The 22,260-nt window shown below is 37.2% G+C and overlaps 2 pseudogenes; one reads left to right on the top strand and one right to left on the bottom strand.

Moving 5' to 3' along the window:
• Positions 1 to 2,894: 2,894 nt before the first annotated feature.
• On the top strand, positions 2,895 to 7,352 carry LOC127632657 (uncharacterized protein C1orf50 homolog; annotated as a pseudogene).
• Positions 7,353 to 7,487: 135 nt separating this feature from the next.
• Positions 7,488 to 11,097, bottom strand: LOC127632645 (AP-5 complex subunit beta-1-like; annotated as a pseudogene).
• Between the last annotated feature and the right edge of the window lie 11,163 nt (positions 11,098 to 22,260).

The raw sequence follows: 22,260 nt of genomic DNA, 5'->3' as shown, positions 1-22,260 counted from the left end.
CAAATACCAATGCATCTGTTTGAATGCATATTAGTGATTTAAGTGTTACATAATGTAATAAAATTTGTTCATGTTTTAAAAGTTGAGCTGCATCCATTGCCTTTTGTTTTCTTCTATAATTGAGTCTACAAAGTCACCAACAAATTAGAATAATTTAATACACTCCAAAAAATTATAGATATTTAAGCAATATCACATGAGCAAGAGTGCTATATGGCCCTATCAGCACTGCTGTGATTCAGCCGCAGGACAATTGCCATAGGTAATCACAGCAGTGGTGATGTAGGGACATACAGCACAATTGCGAGAGTCATGTTGCTTATTTACAACAGTTCAATGAACAAGTAAATTTAAAAAAAATTGGGAAAAATGTGTAAGAATCACAGAAAAAATGCATTTGTGCATGGAACTACTTTCTTACGTGATGGATCAGAATCTGCCGTTGCTGGTTCAAAACAAATGATCCATCCAAGTCTCTCAAAAACATCACTTCAGAACTATAAGTATCTATAGCTTGGGCTGTTTCTAACATGTTATTGGATGTGTGTGTGTGTGTGTGAGAGAGAGAGAGAGAGAGAGAGAGAGAGAGAGAGATGGAACCTGTGCAATCACCTGTTTATGATGCTGTAGTGTGTAATATGAGTCAGTTGGTGATGTGAAGTGTGTCAGCATCACTCAGTGTTTATTTTCAACAGCACTCCGTGATCACTCATATTACTACCATACTACTAAAGCTAGGAAATAGCTTTAAACAGCTTTAAACTAACAACTTCAGCGTTAAGGCTCATCACAGCTGAGAGACACGACAGACTGATTAATTAAACAAATTCAAGGTAATTACCTCTTACCTCTTTCCACATTGAAGAAGACAAAATGGTGGAAGATACTGCGGTTTCTATAGTGAAAGACTCTTGCGCACCGGCTACAGCGAAATAAGGAGAAATACCCTGACTTGGATGGTTATTTCACCAAAATGACATCATCTTCAGAAAACTGACTACAGCATCATCAACAGGTGATCGATCGTACATGCTTCAAATCTCTCTCTCTCTCTCTCTCTCTCTCTCTCTCTCTCTCTCTCTCTCTCTCATACACACACACACATGCAAAAACATGTTTTTATATAATTGTGGGGCTCTCCATAGACTTCCATGCATTTTATGGATTTTATACAGATTTAATGATAATTTCTATCCCCTAACCCTACCCTTAAAGCTCACAGAAACCTTTTTGCATTTTTACATTTACAAATTTTTTGTATGTTTAATAAGACATTTCCCTTGTGGGATGACTGGCTGGGCCCCACAAGGTAGGTGATCTCAGGTTTTACTATCCTTGTGGGGAAAGGTCCCCACAATGTAGTATAAACCTGTACACACTCACACACGCACTTATTTCTCTAATAACATGTTAGAAACAACCAAAGCTGTGATACTAGTAGTTCTGAAGTGATGTTTTTGAGAGGCTTGGACGCATCATTTGGTTTGAACCAGAAACAGCAGATTCTGATGCGTCGCGTAAGAAAGTAGTTCCATGCACAAATGCGTTTTTGTGACCGTAGGCTACTCAGTTTTTCCAAATTATTTTCAAATTTACTTGTTCATTGAACTGTTGTATATAAACAATATTGCATGAGAAAGAGTGCGATATGGCCCTAAATCATCACTGCTGTGATAACCCGTGGCCTCGTGCCTGCGGTCGAATCACAGCAGTGCAGATGTAGGGCCATATCGCACTATTGTGATGTTGCTTTATATATATATATATATATATATATATATATATATATATATATATATATATATATATATATATATATATATATATATATATAAAATCTAATCGTGATCTAAAATACTTTTTTGTGTAGAGTATTATTTACATATCTATTTCTATATACTAACACCTATTTTTCTTGACATTAATAGTTCAGATAGGAGTATATTTGATAACAGAATGAATCTAATGTAAATTGTATGAGCATCTCATTCATCACACAACACTGGCATGAATATTTCTATTACTTTCTATGATTCAGCAAAATATACCATATAAGCTCTGTAATGAAAAATCAAGAATGAAAAAAAAAAAACAGACAAATATCTTGCATAATCAGACAGAAAAGGCAACAGTAAAGGTCAATAGTGTAATACAAAACAAAAGATAAACTTGTACATGATTGCAGTTTTATTGTATTTTTTGTTGTTTTTGTGATCTGTTGCATTTTTCTTCCAATAAGTTAACGATTTATGTGGCTGCCTGTTCAAACCCTAATCAAAAATTTCACTTTTCGTTATTGAAATGCAATTGATTGATTCGTTCTCTTTTTATGTCCACATTTGCATAACTTTTCTCATCATTGTGAGCAAGAAAAGCACTAACCAGACTAAAACTCCTTAAATTAACTTTTATGATGTAATGATGATATAGGCCTAATTGGAATATGAATTAGCCAAAAAGGATTAATTTATTTTTTGAAAAAACAAAACTTGCATAATTTACTGAAAACAATTCAAACGTAGTAAAAAAACAACAACAAAAAAACCATGAATAGACTTGTAAATTTTGGTTTTATAATCTCAAACTCGCTACTTTCATAACAAGCACTTTTACGTTGCAACATTCGTCTACAGTCAGATTACATGACATGTGTCTTTGTAAGGCTGGTCCTAAACATGCATGATCGCTTAGTTTGTGAGTTATCCATATAATAAATTACCTCGTGTCTTTTAATACTGAGAATTATCATCCAAGAAGCAACAAGTATACATTATGTAGTTTCACCCAATTAAATGAGTGTGAAAAGTATTAAATAACAAAATTGAGATCTTTTTAAGCAGGCGTCTTTCACGGCTACTCTTGGGGGCGGGAATCACAGCAGAACCCAGAAACAACCCCTTCATGTTTTGCAGTTTTATGTCACCGCTCACGAAACTCGTGTTAAATCACAGCGAAAAGAGTTTAGAAATATATATATTTTATTACCAAACATGGATAAAACTACATGGAGTCTACCACACCAACCCAACAAAACCACCACAGGTAAGTTACTTTTAAAATACTGTAACTGCCACATCAAGTCAGTTTTTGTTTCCCCTTAAAAGTGAGCGAATTGCATGTTTGTCGTAGGGGAATCATTATAGCAGGTGATATTATCATTATTTATTTGAAATTGAAAATGCGTAAATCCTAAAATAAGGCAAATATGTTTTTACTTTTTTGAGTGTAGAGCGCTTAGATATGATGTATACTACATATGCACAGGTTCATTTTAAATTGCTCATTATATAATATGTATAGTGCCAGCGTTGTCTATGCCGTGACAAAAGTGGATGTTGTTTAATGTTCTACTGTTTATTTTATTTATTTATTTTTTTTTTTTTTCATTTTATATATCGTGCATTCTGCACAGACATATCATATCATATTTTCACTCACCGTTACATTTGTGTATATGGTCAATGATGTTACCAATATTTTAAATTATTCAAAAATACATAAAAATGTAATTCATACTTGACAATTACTAATATAGTGCACCTATTCATGTTTTCAATTTATGATTTAAAGGTTATTTTATTTATTTATTCTGGGGCTAAAATTAAAATAAATACAATTCAGTGGGGTATTATATTTATTTCTATATACTAAGTAGGCTAGAATATAATTCTTATCATGGGTACTCTTGGAGCATGGATTTGTTTCAACTAACACCTATTTTTCTTGACATTAATAGTTCAAATGGGATTATATCTGATAACAGAATGCATCTAATGTAAATTGTATGAGCATCTCATTCATCACATAACACTGGCAAAAATTTTTTACATAAAAACGTAATTCACTGTACAATTACTAATATAGTACACCTATTTTGATAAACATGTTTTACATTTATGATTTAAAGGTTATTTTATTTATTTATTCTGTGGCTAAAATTAAAATAAATAAATAAAAGTCAGGGTGGGGGTTAAATAAATAAATAAAAAGTAGAAATGTTGGCATAAGTCATTCGGAGTAATCCTTTATTATTATTTGTTAAAAAATAAGATGGGAAACAAATTTAAATATATATATATATATATATATATATATATATATATATATATATATATATATATATATATATAAATCCATAAAACAGGGAGTATAGCTTTAAACGATATCAGAAATTTTGAAATTTTTATGAAAAGGCACAATTTGTTCAGGTCAAATGGTGTAACCCTATGAAAACTTATTGATATTTGTGACTCAAAAATGCATGATATTTGTACTCAAATATATATATATATATATATATATATATATATATATATATATATATATATATATATATATATATATATACACACACACACACACAATTTAACCTTTAAAACCATTAGAATATTTTGATTATATAATGATTAAGTTGTGCGCACTCTTGTGTATTCAGGGAGCAAGGAAAGTATTTTAATACCTTTTACTTGATGTTACACCTCTTGACATTTTTAAAGGAATTAAATCAATTGTTGTGTTGTAAACGCTATAATTAGTTTTTAAAAAATGTATGAAACCAACACAGACAAAGATTACATTTCGATGAACTTGAAACATGAGTTTTAATCTAGATTTGTTAAATATTTCTCATTAGTCCCAGCTCGACTTGGACAACCTTATTTGTCAATGACTCACTTGACAATAAAGTGATTTGAGTATTTACATATTAATAACATTAATATTTCAGTAACTTTGGTGGAGACCAGCAGTAACCCTAGTGGAATGGTGCTGGTTAGCCCCTACCAAATGAATCGAGTTGGGGATCCTATGGATCTGGTTGCTCTGGCACAGCAAGTACAAAAGGTAATTGATGCTTTAACTTTGTATGGACCTTGTGGCACAGATATATTGAACAAAGAAATGTAATTATTTTGTGATAATATTAGGGAGATGAGTTTATCAGAGCCAACGCAACAACAAACTCACAGTCATCGCTGACCAGATAAGATACCTTCAGGAGCAGGCAAGAAAGGTGAGATTAACATGTAAATCCAAAACCAGACCAAAAAACCTCAACCAATGAAAAACATCTCTACATGACATATAAGTAATTACTTAAACATGTTCATTGTACACTTAAGGTGTTGGAAGATGCCAAGAAAGATGCTGAGCTTCACCACGCAGCCTGCAATGTTGTAAAGAAACCAGGAAACAGGTACTATCTATATATGCGTGAATCTGGACAGCGATACTTCTCAATTTTGTCTCCAAGGGTGAGTGGATTGCCACATTATGAGAGTGTCTGGGTCCAAAGTGGAAAGTGAAGCCAGTCTTAAGTGGTTTTAACTAGTAGTGATAGTAAAACAAACATTCACGTGACCGTGAACACGCATAAGCCCACACTGGGAAGTTATAGAGGCAAATTTTTACACAATAAGTTGGATTTCTTTTTTAAATATGGGAAATTCTCTTGATGTTCATAAAAGATGGAGCCTGCAGCCACCAACACCCAGAAATCATAAATGGCACAATATTTAAAGGGTAACTAAACCCTAAACCAACTTTTTTTAGTTAATGATCTGTAAGCATAGGGCTTTATTAGTACTGGTCATTGATTCAAGTAATTTTTTTGACATTTGTGTATAAAGTGTTTTAATTCTACAATATATGGTGTAAAAACGTCTGAGTGCTGCCCTCTTCAGGTTGAACGGTGGCTACTGCAGTTGAATTTTCCTATTGGCTGTTGCGGTACTGACGTAAGCAGGTTCCAGCTCACCACGCCAGATTCATGTACATGTCGTCTTGCGACCGTGTGAGGAATAATAATAACATAGAGTCTGACAGCAGCTGTCAATTAATCCGTCACTACGAGTCTCAGGTGCCCCCCAAGCCCCGCACTCGGTTCGTTGCCTCTATCCCTGCCGGGGTCTGCCCACTTTTCCTGCATTTTCAAATATTTCTAGTGGGTGGAGTCAGACTCTGAGCAGGTGTTTAGTTAACCTTTAATAGTTTTTCAACATTGTTTCTCAAATCTTTTACAGGAATGGGGTCCTAACTGCCCTCACAAGTTCCTTGGTGGATACAAACTGCAGCATGACATGTCTTGGACACCACAAGATGAAATTGAAAAGAAGGACGCTGAAATTGGCATCTTGGACAAACTGTTGAACAGCCAAACAGCTTTGCCGGCTTGCACAGAGCCCAACTTTGAGAGTCTTTCAAAGTGAGATGACATTGTTAACTCGGACAGTTTGGGCCATGGAAGCCACCAAGTCTTAAAGGACACAAAGTGGTTTTAATATACAAGGCAAAATGTATGAAAAAAGCTTTAGTTTTACAGTGCGGCTGACCTTTTAATCACCTTCCATAGATAAGAATCAGTCATTGGTCAAATGTTTTTCTTTTATGTCTGGGCCACACTGTGGACAAAGTATAAGGATCAGGATCTTTAAAATCTGTCATACATTTAAAAGGGATAGTTCACCCAAAAATGAAATTTGCGAAATATGCTGACGCTGTTCTTTTTTCCATGCAATGAAAGTGAATGGTACGAAGCCTTTAAATGGCAGGAATGGAATTTATTTTCTGAAGTATTAGCTTTGAATTACCTTGCAATATGTTTTGCCTTCCCTCGCAATAGCTTTATTCATCCCTTATGGAAATGAACCATGGTTTTACCATAGTCACCATTGTTAAACTATGAAAATTGTATTCAAACCACACTAACTTTACTACAGTAATCATTTTTAACCATTACATTTGTAGTAAAATAATAGGAAAACAAGATCTATGGTGATAAATATCAGTCTTTCTATAAAAAAAACAAAACGTTTTGCTAGTTTAACATCATGGTTAATTTGTGGAACATGGACCTGCCAATAAAACATGGTTACTAGTCATGGTTACCACAGTTTTACTACAGTGAAACAATGCTTAATTTTCATAAGGGCATGGTTTTATTTTTTGGTAGGAACCATGTTGTGGCAGGGCAGAGGGCGGGGCCGGGTCGTGATCCTACACACCCGGTCCGTATTAGGCTAATCAAGCCTCCGTGAGGGATAAAGGTCGACTGCAGAGGATCATGCGGGAGAGAGAGAGAGAGATAGTTTACGGACATGTCCATCATGTGTGTGTTTATGTTTGAGCTTTTGGTTGAAGTTTTCATTAAATTATTATTTATATTGACAAACATAAACACATATAACATGTCGTTAAATTACTAAATTTGGGGGTGAAGTTTGTCCCTTTAATATGTTCTCAAACTTATATAAATATTTTATTGGCAAACTTTAAGTATTTTTATTTTGAATGTTGCTTTCACAAATGTATCTTTTAATTTAAGAACTACACATTTTAGACCCATTAAAGATTCAATCAATAACTCAGTGGCTTGTCTTGATTTTGAGAGCAGTAGAAAAACCCTCTCTTACATGTAACAGCATAACATATGTGCTCATAAATGTATTGTTTATTAAGCACTTTATTTACATCTCAAATCTGCTCCAACATTGATAAATCAAAAAAAAATAAATTCAAATTATTAAAATGAAGTATGTAAACCAAGGCTTGCAAAACATCCATTTAGGAATCTGTTATTGCTGTGCTATAATGTTCAGTAATATTTTGAAGGTAAGAGTTCACAAAAGGTAACAGCTCCCAAATGTCTGTCGCAATGCTGACTTGAACAGCATCCTCAGCCTGTGTGATCATCAAAAGAATGTGAAAAATGGGTGGAAGAAAGAACAAGACTTTCCATGATCTTTCGCTTTGCTGTTCTGCGATCAGGTAACCCTCAAAATACATCTTGATCAGATCAGCGAGACTCTCATCTCCAGTCTTGAAACAAAACAGACTGATAGCAGACTTGTCTGGAATCCCTGAGGCTGTGGCCTTCCAAATGCAGTCAAACACTTCCTCTTTGCCTGTACGTGGCGTGTGTAGCGGCAAAGGGAGAGGAAGAAATATCTCTGGGAATGAAATATTCACATCAGGCAATTGGCTGTGCCAAGAATGTCCATCTTGGGTAGTAAATATGGCACTAACAGTTTGAAGAGTTGTTGGGTAAGGCTGAAAGGGTTTGAGTTAAACACTGAGCTCGGGGGTTCGGTCTCTGATTATGCATGGCACGTATATGTCACTTACCTTTGCGTAGTTGGAGTCTTTCAGCTCAAAATGGAGACAAACTGTAAAGATTTTGTCAAACAAAGGATCAGTTTCTTGCACATGAGCAAGATTGTACCTCAGGGTGACCTCAGATCCAAATTCGGACATCTGGAACTGTCCTTGATAAACCTCCAACCAATTCTTCGAATCTCCTGATGTCTCTAATAAGTCTGAATTTGCCAAAGTGCTTTTCGGGGCTTTCTCCTGCATTTTTATGAATCTCAAAACATGCCGTTCAGTTTTGTGTATAGTCAAGTTATTGGCAATGCCTTCGCTCTCAGCCATAATGGCGGAATGTGACCGCTCCTTGGCTCGTCCTCCATCAGGTCCTTTGGCAAGAACCCCTGTCAGCTTTTCCCATGAAAGGTTGGTGAGCAATGTGTAGTAGAAGCGAGCGTGATCCTTAATGTCAGTGTCATCATAATGCACCGATATGTATTGCAAAAGGTCAGCCAACTCGATAAAGACCTGATCAATGGAAGGGTGCTACAACAAGCTGCAACAAACCGCAAGAACAGCATTTCCAACTTGCCAATTTCCTCTTTCACACAAATTGGAACTGATGAGGAGATTGAGAATAAAGTAGATTGTGTTCCTTTGGGTAATTTGTCCTTCTTTCGCCACCCTTTTTAACATCTTCAAGTGCCAGCTCAAATTATGAATTGTGAGTTGAGACGGAGGAATTTCCATAATGCATTTTTGAAGCCCCCTCAACAACTTCAAAGACCAGATGGGGTCATCTAGGCATTCTTGGATTCGATCAGCGAGGCTAATAAAGTTTGGCACGAGGCAGCAATGCCTGGAATACAGATCACATAATTTGTTTATCAACTTCTCCGAGAGGTCTTCGATACCATTAAAGTACATGAGAAAAATAAACAATGCCCTGAACGATGTTACCACCACTTCTCTGCTTCCGACATTGTCTACGAATGTGATAAGCGCCAATACATGATCGAACAGGTAGCCAATCCCTTTATCGGCTACATCCTCATCAACTTCAAGGTGCACCAGACAAAGAAGGTTCAGTCGGCAAAGCATGATAGCACTATCATTGAAGACCGTTGGAAGAAGAGATGCTGCCAAACGTGGCGTAACTAGCACGGGTAAACTCTCATCTATGGAGCTCGATATGGGCCTGTTTTCAGGGAAGTGCAGGATACAATCCATGTAGAAGAGCTTCTCAGGTATTCTTAGGATTGGATGTTGTGCCATGCCCACAAGACGTTTGAGCAGAAAGTTCTCATCCTCACCGGTAAAAAGACTATCAGTGAATGTGTCCTTCATGTACAGCGTAGCGTGCATGAGCTCGACTTCCGCAGTTCCGAAAAGTCGAAGAAGCTGTGATTTGAACAGAGCAGGAGAGAGTCCCGGCACCATAGCCACAATTTCAACAAGCTCTCTGAGCAGGGTGGACTGGGAATTGGGCGTAAGTAGGTAAGACTCCTCCAAAAGTGAGGACATTATGGACTTGAGTTCCCTGCAGTCCAACCCTGGTGGTAAGCATGGGACCTGCACCATCATGTTTATTGGCAACAAGTTCAAGGGTACCGGGCATCTTTTCCAAGCAAGCCCTTAATTTCCTCCTAAAACATCCTTAAACTCTAGATCAGTAACATCTTTATGGTTAGTCAAGAGCCGTATGGCATTCTTCAGCCCTAATGTATACAGCAAGCAGTAAGATTGATGCAAAAGTGTAGTTTCTTGCTGTTTTAGGGTATACAGGGCTTCTAGCTTTTGAGAAAGTAGGCCATGGCCCTTATATGCTGCTGTGTCAAGCCACATCTGTAGTCATTTTTGTCCTGAATTGTTTGAAATAAAAGGTCAAGCCAGTCTTCAGCCATCTTTGTGCAGGTGGCCAAGCAGGATGTGCATATTATGACATTGGTGATGGCCAGCATTACATTGCATTTGAGGCTGATAGATTTCTTCGGTGTGTTTGTGAAAACTGATAGAAGTTCAAGGGCTGTCTCCTCTCCCACAGTGGCAGAAGGGCATAGAATGTTTGGATGCACCAATAGCAAGGACAGATGGAGTACCTTATAAATAAAAATAAATATTTGTTAAATAAATTACAGAGAAATTGATAATTTCAACAAAACTATAGAGTATTCTTAATAGGTCTAGTAATAAAAAAATCTTTAAACAAAAAAGCACTGTAGTGGTATCATCGTACCAAGTATTTACACATCATGGAAGTGCTTGTTGTACAGACTTTAATTTATGTTGATTTAAATATTTTTTTATTACAAATATTTTTGCTGGTGTGCTTGCTTGTTATGAAAATAATCCCAAAGTGTAATGCAAAATGGCCTATTGGCCCTAAATGTAGACTTTCTTTATGAAAAATTTAATGTAATGTTTTATTTTGGCCAGAGGTTAAAATTAAACCTGATCTGGAAATGTTTTGACTTTTGAATGCAATTAAATACATTTTAATAGCATGCAACACTATATGGCAATATACCATCCAACACTACTTTATTAACTCCCAAAGGGTAATTTAGCTAAATGTATTATCTGTGTTTGTTTTCATTACCTTGAGTTGATCACTTGCTTTATCATTCCCCAGTTCGCGTAGAAGTTCAGCCAAGAAACTTTCAAGAGTGGCGGTGGCTGAAAACTGAGACGGGCTCAGCAGAAAGGTAGATATTCTCTGACGTCCCCAATAGTCATGATGGAGATAAACTGTAGTCATATCCCCAATAGTCATGATGGAGATAAACTGTAACACCGTAATATGTTTATGTACATATTTAACGCGCTGTGAATGGGTTTAATATTGTGTCAATACGCGACCCTTAAAATACTGAGAAGTTTTTTTTTTTTTTTTTCAGTTTAACAACTCACCTGTTAGATATACAATTACACAATAAAAAATTAATATAGTGTAAATGTAGAGTAATATTTACACTATAACTACAGACATTTCCGAAAATCATGTGTCACATGATAAACCAGGCAGTGATAGGAATGTTTACACTTCAAAATATAAGCCTGCAAAGTCTCATAATAATTATTTATATTATATGCATTGCTTTGATTTTTTTTTTAATATATATTATATTATTTTCATAATTTTTTTTATCTCCATATTCAACGCACATCACATTAAAGATCATTTAACATGGGGACTTTAATGATGGCACGGTGTTGCGACCTTGTTTCTGAAAAAATATCTTTACTGCCATCGCGTGGTGGTGATTTAAATGTTTAGTCAACTAGGTCAAAAAGCAAATTAGAATATTAAATAAAATTGAAATAAAGGAACACAAAAATATCAGGACAACTACCATGAATTTTAGCATAGTGGTTAAAAAAAGGTGATGTGCAAGTTATTTTGAATATTTATTTTTCCTAAATTACAATATACACAGTAGCTACTGTCTGATTCTAGAAATTAAGAGTTCATACAATTACAAGTTGCATAAACTAATTCCATACCATTTATAGTCTTTCAAAGTTGTACTCCTATTCTCGTATCAATAGGCTAATAATGCATTTTTGATTCAGCTCACGTGATTATCACCATATTTATGTAAAACAAATGCATTAGCGCATAAATTGCAAAGTCATGAAATGTATTTCTTATGTCTGGCAAAAGCCCATTGATTTTTCAAACAAAATCCTTTGTTTTTCCAGCCTTTTTAAATAAAATATTAATTGAATCTTAAGGTCAAACGTACAATTAATAGATAAAAATGATTAATGGGTATATCATACAAGAGAATAGATCCAGGGCCTGGGTAGCTCAGCAAGACACTGACAACCACACCTGGAGTTGCAAGTTTGAATCCAGGGTGTGCTGAGTGACTCCAGTCAAGCTTCCTGAGCAACCAATTGGCCCGGTTGCAAGGGTGGGTAGAGTCACGTTAGGTTAACCTCCTTGTGGTCACTATGATGTGGTTGTCGCTTTCGGTGGGGTGCGTGGTGAGCTGTGCTTAGATCCTGCGGAGAATAGCTTGAAGCCAACACATGCGCTATGTCTGCGGTAATGCACTTAACAAGCCATACGATAAGATTAAAAGATTGACCGTCTCAGACGCAGAGGCAACTGAGATTCGTCTTCCACCACCCAGATTGAGGCGAGTCAATTTGCCACCAAAAGGACTTAACAGCACACTGGGAATTGGGCATTCCAAATTGGGGAGAAAATCCCCCCCAAAAAAAGAGAATAGATTTTTTGAAGTGTTGTAGTGTGCGTACTGGTGTATTTTATAGTACTGGTGGTTAATATGTACAGTAGTATGTTTGGTGTCATTTTAGTTGTGATGCACTTTTGACAACTTAGTTGCATTAAATGTGCTATTTAAATTAAGTTTGATTGGATATAAGGAAACTGACAAATATGGACTGTAGTGTACCTACTATGTACAGTATATTTAGTCATCTTACTCTTTTAATTCTTTCCATTTCACAGTTTTCTGTGAAAGCCTGCTATGTCCTCAGCGCACTATATAGAGGGGTTTTAAAGGAGTAACAGGATTGTGGTTTCAAGAGCGTTGATCTGTAACCTGCCCCAGCACCACAGACAACAGAGTTATTTATAAACATTTATTTGGCTCAGAAAACAGAAGTATTAAATAACTTGAATAGGAAGCATTGATTCATGATGGGGAAAGGCCAAAACCACAAACATAAGAGGTCTGCCTGGAGGGAGTAAAACCATAACTAAACTGTTCAAAAAACAACAACAGAAATGTACACCAACTCCTTGACTGGCCAAAAACAGGAGAAAACGGTGTTATACAAACAGAAATGGCTCCCACCTCCCACAGCTTCCATTGAAAAGTTAAACCTGAACAACTGAACAGTGTTTAAGCTGTGCAACAGGTTTAAACATTAATCACTAACAATAGCAAATGAAAGGAAACAATAAATAAGCTATGTTTAGGCTACAAGCTTAAAAGTTGGAGTCACTATATACAGTATAGAAAGTAATAACTTTGAAAGCTTAAGCTAAGCTCTCTAGCTACTCAGAGTACAAAGCGTACAACACAGCAAAACGCAACACAACGCAACGCAGTGCTGGGACGGGACAAAAAAAAACAGCTCTGGAGAACTCTCTGAAGGAAAGGTTCTCCCTTTTCTGTGAGTTACCCCTCTGCTTGTAATCTGCCTCCCTCCTGATTATTGAGCAGGCTCAGCTGGGAGCAATCAGCAGGAGAGAGTGTGGGAGGAGCAAAAGAGGGAGAAAACAAATTTACATTTATGCATTTGGCAGATGCTTTTATCCTAAGCGACTTAATAAGTCCCTTATTACAGGGACAATCCCCCCGGAGCAACCTGGAGTTAAGTGCCTTGCTCAAGGACACAATGGTGGTGGCTGTGGGGTTTGAACCAGTGTATTTCTGATTACAAGATTACCAGTTATGTGCTTAGACCACTACACCACCACCACTCCATTGCACAAGGAAAATGCACAGAAACTCCAGTCATAATTCTTAGACAATATCCACAACCAGCAACAACACAACAATAATGTCCCTGGACATAATACCCCCACCCATATGTTACATACATAATCTGCTAAAAAAATGTGTGAACTCATAAATACTTGTTAAACAACTTATCACACTGTATGTTAACATATTTACTCACCAGTACTATACACTCTTCTAGAAAGTGCATCATCAACAACATTCTCAGTATCTTTGTGATGTTGAATGTCAAGAGTGTACACTTGCGCAATCAAAGACCAGCGCCTAAGACATTTGAGTTACACATCCTCAACAAGAATACTAAAGGGTTGTGATCTGTGTACACCACCACTGGACTACAGTTACCTCCTAGGTAATCCTCAAACTGTTGCCAGGCTAAAAGTAAGGCTAAAGCCTCCTTCTCGATGGTACTATAGCATTGCTGGCCCTTTGTGAACTTCTTGTAGAAGTAACACACGGGATGCTTTACACCGTCCACGTCTTCCTGCAGTAGTACGGCTCCTGCACCTGAAGAACTCGCGATCACTTGCAACTTGAATGGCAGAGTACATTTTTGAGCAGAAAGAACAGTAGCATTGCACAATAGGTCTTTTTCATTGAATGGACAGACCCAATATGGATTCCACACATATTTCCTGGAAGTGCTGAGGAGATTTTATTTTTACAAAAACTCCTGTAGTAACCAACCATACCAAGAAAACATCATAGTTCTCTTTTAGTAGCAGGAGTAGGGCAATCGAGTGTGGCAGCAACTTCTTCCAAAGTTCTCACTTGCCCCTGGCCCACATTCTTACCAAGGTAAGTAACAACAGCTTTTGCGAACTGTCAATAAATGTCAATAAACCATCAGATAGTCTGCTAAAGACTTGCTCAAGGCTATTCAGGTGATCTTCCCAACTTGCTGAATAAATCACAACATCATCCAAGTAGGCCTCAAAGTTGATCACTCCTGACAATACCCTCTGATTAGCCGCTAGGAAGCAGAAGGCACATTTTGTATACTGAAGGCCATAACGGAATACTGGAGGAAACTGTCGGGGTTGACGAAGGCAGAGATTTCTGAGGCATGAGGTGTCAGTTGTATCTCCCAATATCCCTTGAGAAGGTTGAACAGACTTGATCAACACAGTCCTCCATACGAGGTAGAGGAAAGGAGTCTGGCTTGGTGATACTATTTACCATGCGATAATCAGTACAAAAATTGAAGGATGAATCAGGTTTCGTAACGAGCATATAGGGTGAGCTCCAAGGACTTTGACTGGGAGTGACGAAACCATGCTGCAACAAATACTCGACTTCTGACCTCATCACTTCTCATTATTTAGGGTTGACATGGTAGGGATGCTGTTTGATGGGTAGGCATTCACATACATCAATGTCGTGTGTGAGAATGTAGTTTGGCTGGGAATGTCAGAAAACAAAGTGGGATACTTATTAACTCAACAACAGCTACACTCTAGTCTTTGGGCAAATGAGCGAGATAAACATCTAAACTACTCAACTCTGCAGAGATTTTAAGATGTATACTGGACATTCGGTCTTCATTTATGACCAATTCTTCCTCCAGAGCTAAGAACTTTTTGCCTCATCTGTCACAACATAAGACTTCAACATGTTCACATGGCACACTCTACTTTTTCTCCTACGATCTGGGATCAGGATTATGTAATCTGCCTTTCCTCAACAATGTAAGGGCCAGCAAATTTAGCATGTAAGTCCAAACCAGGAATTTGGAGCAAAACCTTTACCAAATCGCCAAGCTGAAAATTACATTTCACACATTTCCTGTCATAAAGCAATTTCATTTTTGGTCTGTGTGGTTGCCAAATGAGCTTTAGCTACATCACAGGCTTGGTGTAGGTGCTCAATGAAAGTACTTATGTAATCTAGAACAATGGCTGTTAATGGGGTTTTGGACATTAACAGTACACTCAATATGAATATCCTGCGAACTGTGTGACCAAACACTATCTCCGCAGGACTGAATCCCAATGATTCCAGCACAGTTTCTTGAACCGAGAACATTAACAATGGCAAACCCTCAACCCAGTCTCCACCAGTACTAATGCACTGCACACGCAGCATTGATATCACGGTTTGGTGAAAACTTTCTAGTGCACCCTAGGGACTCGCTACGCACTGGACAGTTGATGACTAACTCCTAATTCCTTTCAAATCTGAGTGAGCATCTTGGAAGTGAAGTTAGTACCCTGGTCCATTTGGATATCTTTGGACAATCTAAACGCAGAGCAGAATTTAACTACCTCTTTCACTATCGCCTTGGCTTTAAGAATACGCAACAGGACAGCTTCTGTGAATCGAGTGGCAGCACACATCAGGGTCAAAATATACTAATGTCCTGATTTAGATTTCAGTAAGGGCCTAACACAATCCAAAAATCAACTGCTCAAACAGCTCCCCTATCACTGGAATTGGATGAAGAAAGGTGGATGGAACGGTTTGATTGGGCTTACCTTAAATTTGACATACATGGCAATATTTGCAATGCTAGATTTCAGTCCGGGCCAAAATAAATAACTGGAGATGTGCTATATGTTTTGTTAACCCCTAGGTGACCAGAGAGAGGATGTTCATGAGCCAGCTTCAATACCTGAGGGTGATAATCAGAAGGTAGAACAATATGATAAATTGCTAAGTCATCACCAGCATCATACGGTTTTTCAACAATGCAGTAAAACACCATTATCCCAAAAGAAAGCTATGCTTGCTTTGTGAGAATCATCTAAAGAACAGCAGCTTAAACACAGGAGATTAGAGACAGGTCAGATCTTTGAGCAGCAGCTAACTGGTTTTGCTAATTATCAGAGACCCTTCTACCTGATATGAATCAGCAGATTCAGAAGTGATTAACTCAGGTTCAACAGAGAGAGCGCATTCAATAGAATCTTTTGTAGGATTCAAGATCAAATCAACAAGATCCACAACCTCTTCCCATTTATGTGCCTGTGCACGAGTTACTGTGCAAGCAGGAAAAGCAGAAGGGAAACAATTAGCCACATCAGAGTCATCAGACGTGTCAGGCTTAATAACAACAATAGGACAGGGAAAAACCTTACCACCTGCTAAGTCATTCCCACAGATAGTACACCAAGAAGAACCGTACCTGTTACCAGATCAGACTCAAGGTAACCCATATGCAACGGCACTCTCACACACCCTAGCTCAATACTATGGACTAACACACCAGTACCGGAGTAAGTTTCACGTGAGAATGGCAAAACGTCAGCTAAAATAAACGATTGTGCTGCACCAGAGTCTCTTAAAATTTACATGGACTTACCAGGAGAGTCAGCACCAAGAGAAACAGAACCCGCTAAGAGAAAAGGTTCATACCCAGAACTCTTAGACGGCATGGACGAGCATTCAGGGAGTGAAACAGCCTGAGCAAAAGCTGTGCTTTTGAATGTTGCTCCATCGTTTTTGTGTTTACTTTGTGCTCATTCAGAGAACCTACGTTCTTGAGTGCACAATTTTTTAATTCCTCTCGTAAGATTAGCTCTTGCAACTGATCAAGGCTTGTGACCCTACTTGACAGACACCATTTCTGAAAGAGAAATTTTCCTAGAGAAAAATCGACAAATGTTTGTTTGACTGATTTCATTAAATTTCAGAAGCATTGGCAGTATGCTTCAGGAACTAATTTGTACGCTCTCAGCACTACCATTTTAACAATGTCATAATAAAGAGACTGTTCCATTGGAAGTGTCTTACCTCCCAAATTGCATTGAAGGAGCAGACCCCAAATGTCCATTGGCCACCCTAATTTCGCATTCAAATTCAATGAAGTATGATTCTACATCAGATTCTCTAATGTGTGGTACAAATTTTATGTACTTTGCTACATCGAAGTTCGGCTGGTTACCAGTTACGTAATCAAAATTAACAGTACTAGCCTTAGACAGAGCGTTACCAAACATAGGCAAAGAGGGAGCTCTTGAGAGTGGAAAAAGGACAGGTGTCCTGAGCAAAGACTTAGCTTCTGTCTCAAGAATTTACAGTTTAATGTCTTGGTGTGCTTCAGTTTCGACGGTACGAACTTGGACTAACTTAATCTCGTGCTCTTGTCTTTTTTTACCACCAAATCAAGCTCTTTCAATTTAAATCACCATCATTGGATCAAGAGAAGATTCACTGCTGAGGGGAAAACCTGAAGCAAAGGTTTCATCCGTAGTTATGTCTTCCTTAAACATGTCAAGTCAGAAGGCAAAATACTTGTACTTACCAAAACACTGTACAGCTCCTCTTTGATCACCTACTTGGCAGCTCTAGTCACTGTAACATTAAAGAAATCTGCGGTCAACAGCAGATCCTTTTTTCTGCACTGATTAAAAACTTCAGTCGATGGAGGGAGCATAAACTCTAAAAATCAAATTCCATCTTACCTACTGCACATCTCCTTACCCTCACTCAAAAAAATTTAATAAAAAAGAAGCCAAAACTTACCACTTAGGGAGCACAAAAATGTATTGAAGACAAACAAGCAGTTTGTGCTACTTTGAGGACTACTTACTCTATAAACTGGTATAAACCCTACAGCTTCCATAAAAAAGTTAAACATGAACAACTGAACAGTGTTTAAGCTCTGCTACTGGTTACAATAAATAAGCCACATTTAGGCTACAACAAAGCTTAAGTTGGAGTCACCATCAAAAGTAGTTAAAGAGCCCATATTATTCTAAATTGCAGGTTCGTGATTTTAATTTGGGGGTCTACTAGAATAGGTTTACATGCTTTAATGTAAAAAAACATTACTCATACTGTACATTTAAACCTATTCTCATACTCAGGCTCAAACGCTCTGATTTAGATCTTGTCTCTTTAAAGCCCCCTTTCCGAAAAGCCCAGCCTGCTCTGATTGGTCAGCTGGCCTAGCCTGTTGTGAATGTTCAACCGCATAGAGTGTGTGGTGGAAGTGTATCGCCCCTTACCATAACTGAGTTTCAGGCTTCCTTAACAGCTGTAAACATTATTGTAACTATGGTAACAATGGCATCATTTTTGCAGTACCAGTTTGAGTCCTAGTCCAATAATGAATGAAATGATGAATGTTTGGAAGAACAAGCTGATCGACACAAACCATCTTCGCAAGTACGACGTGAGCAGGACATTTCACAGTAGTACATTTTACACTGTACTACACTGTTGCTTATTGTGAACCTAACAAAGCTTCAAATAAAAGTACATAGTGCATCTATGTTAGTTATCTTTTGCTGGAATGGGTATAGCCAAACTTTTTTCGCCCAAGATATAAACAGAGAACAGAGGCTTACTCCCGGTTAGTGAGCAAGTTATCCGTGGAGTCCCGTGGATAGTAGCCATAACATTACAGCTTGTAATTCTATAATTACATAAGACTCTTGAGATCAACCATTTTGTTACACAGTTTTAGGTAAAAGCCGGCCCACAGCTGAATAGTAAACTCTTAGCAAAACAATAACTTTAAACAACAAGTTAGACAAGCACTACCATTGATTACAGATGTAAAATTACCATTTGTAAAAATAAATCCATCTCCACACTTGATCACTATTCATGATAGTAAGAACAACAAAAAATCTGCATGATTCTAGACAAATGTAGGTAAAAGTGGGCCCACAGCTGATTAGTAAAACTATTTCAACACAATAACATTAGCTAGCAGGTTAGTAGAGGCCTAGAGCTGTGCAATGGGTGTACACCGTAGCTACAAAGCAAATCTCCACTTTTGAACTCTCGGTAGCAGATAAATCCACAAATAATCAAGCATACATACAGGTTGTGATCCAGAAGCACCATATTGTCCCAACAAAGTGGGAACTGCATTGGTATTGCATTGGTTTTGGTTGTACTGCTGAGGAATAGTGGTAAAAATGAATTTTAACCACTGATTCTTCAATTTGTCTGCCTTTGGAAGTTCAAACAAAGAGTTTTTGCTTTTGCAATGAAGAAAATGGCATCTTCTCAACATGGCAACAACACTAACCCAACTCATCCTGGCCTTGGCTATAACTATGTTTGTTTAAGCTGTGGGCATCTGTGGCTCAGGTGGTAGAAAGGGCTGCATTTAAGGGTGGGGCAAAGTATCCCTTAGGGAATTATACAAATATCTTACATAGTGACATAGATATTTTACAGAAGAAATGGATGGACTACAATCCAGCTGTTTCTTGTAGTTCTTGAGCAGTGTTGTCTGTGGGATAAGAGAATAACTCACTTTTGTGTGCTTTGTAACTTTGCAGAAATTTTATATGCACAAACAGCTATTACACACTAAAGTAAAGGTAAAATCCCAAAAAGCATAATAGGGCCTCTTTAAAGTAATAATAATAATAATGGTGAAAGCTTCAACTAAGCTTTCCAGCTACTCAATAGTGCAGTACAATATGACAGGAATCTGGAAAACTCTCTGAAGGAATGGTTCTCATTATTTGAGTTTTCCCTCTACTTTTAAGCTGCCTCCCTCCTGATTATTGAGCAGGCTCAGCTGAGAGCAATCAGCTACCCACTGGAGTGAGTGTGGGAGGAGAAAAAGAGGAAAAAGAGGGAGAAAACACAGGGAAAACTGTTTCCGTAGGCCACATTGTGCACAACTCTCTGATTCTCTTTTTCCAATAACTGAGAGAATAATTCAGGGACGTATGCCCAATTTGAAGCCTGGATATTATAGTATCTTCTTTTCTGCTTCCATATTTATTCCTCTCAACCCCAACTATATTCTGGATATGATATAAATGTCTCCCTTTTAACTTCTTATCCCATATCTCTTGCCACTTCTTATTTAGAGCCTTTTTTAATAATTCCTTTTACTTAAGCGTTACTCAGTGGAACATAAATATCTATCTCAGTATGTTTTAGAGCCTTCTTAGCTATATTGTCCACCTCCTCATTAAACTCAACCCCCACATGAGCTGGAACACATAGAAAGGAAATATTTACTCCTATTTGGCATTATCTGTACATATGCTGTAGAATTTCATACAAGATATCCTGGATAAAGATTTTCCAGTATTTAATCTAGAGGTGAGTATGAATCTGACCATATCACTATGTCCATGGGATGAATTTCTTCCACCCATTGAAGTGCCATTAGAATTCATATACATTCTGTTGTATATACTGATACATAATTTGATAATCTTTTTACAATACTGTATTTAAAGTGAGGAATATAAACAGCTGCTACCGTTTGTCCATAATCTGTGTTCTTTGATGCATCTGTATATATTTGAATACTATTGTAATATTTCTGTTCCAAATGCTGTTTCACAACTATATCCTTTGAAATATGTCTTCCTTTTTCATGTATCTTATCTAACAACCGAAGATCAACGGCAGGCATTGGGAAAACCCAGGGAGGTATTATTGGCACTACCACTGTGGAACTGATATTAATTTTGTCTATTCCAATGTTCTGGGCTTCTTTTATGTGCATTCCATCCAAAGCTATTGAATTCTGCACTTTCATGTTTCCAAAATTGTTCTAGAACCTTTTTAGCTGGTTGCTTTTCAGCATGCCCCTATAATGTACTCCAGTACACTGTTTTTATTTGTATTTATTTCACCTGTATTGCTGGAATAGGGGATGTTCTGAATGCCCTGCAACTTATTCTTAAAGCTAGTGATTGATGACATTAATTCTCCTTAATATTGATGCTGATGCTGAACTATATACTATGCGTCCACAGTCTATTACTGGTCTAAACATTGCACAATATATTATTTTTAATGATTGCCAATTCACGCCCCAATCAACCCCAGCCAGACATCTTAAAACATTTATTCCTTTTTTTACATTTGTCTATTAATTTCTTAATGTGATATTCAAACATAAGCTTTGAGTCCATCAATACCCCCAAAAAATCGAATTACTGAGACTTGTTCTAATGTTTGTTCATACAGTTTTAGTCTTATTTGTGGAGTTCTCTTAATTTTTGAGAAACAAATGACTTGAATTTTTTCTACTGATAATCTGAAACCCCAGTTATCTGCCCAATCTACTGCTATCTGCATGCTTTTTTTCTACATATATTACATTCCTTCCTCTTTTCCAAAGTGCTCCATCATCTGCGTATTACGATTTACCTATCCCTTGTCCTACTTTGGAGAAGATGACATTAATCATAATATTAAACAATATTGCGCTACAAACACTCCCTTGTGAAGTTCCGTTATCTATTGAATATCTATTGAATATTGAACATCTTGCACAACATTGCTTTCCTTTACATGCCACCACCACATGTCCATATTTTTGGCACTTGTAACATCTCAATGGTAGTGGAATGTATGGCCTTACTATATAACTCATGAATCCTAAAATCACTCATACTGGCATACATTCCTCATTGAAATGTATCATCACAGAGAGGCTATCAAATTATTTCCTTATTTCTGATGTACTTCAAACGCTTAGCATCAATCACTTTAGCTATACTTTTTCAAATCAAATCAAATCACTTTATTTTCACACTACCATGTACACAAGTGCAACAGTAGGTGAAATTCTTGTGTGCAGTTCCGAGCAACATAGCAGTCATGACAATGACGAGACATATACCAATTACAGTAAACAACATACTTACACAACACAATTTACATATCAAATGTACACATACACAACACAATAATTATATACAATGTACAGTAGACAATACACACAATATAGAATACACAATAT

This window comes from Xyrauchen texanus, chromosome 39 (assembly GCF_025860055.1).
Source record: "Xyrauchen texanus isolate HMW12.3.18 chromosome 39, RBS_HiC_50CHRs, whole genome shotgun sequence".
Classification (NCBI taxonomy): Eukaryota; Metazoa; Chordata; class Actinopteri; order Cypriniformes; family Catostomidae; genus Xyrauchen; species Xyrauchen texanus.
Note: the sequence above shows the minus strand (reverse complement) of the source record. Positions and strands in the feature narration are given on the sequence as shown.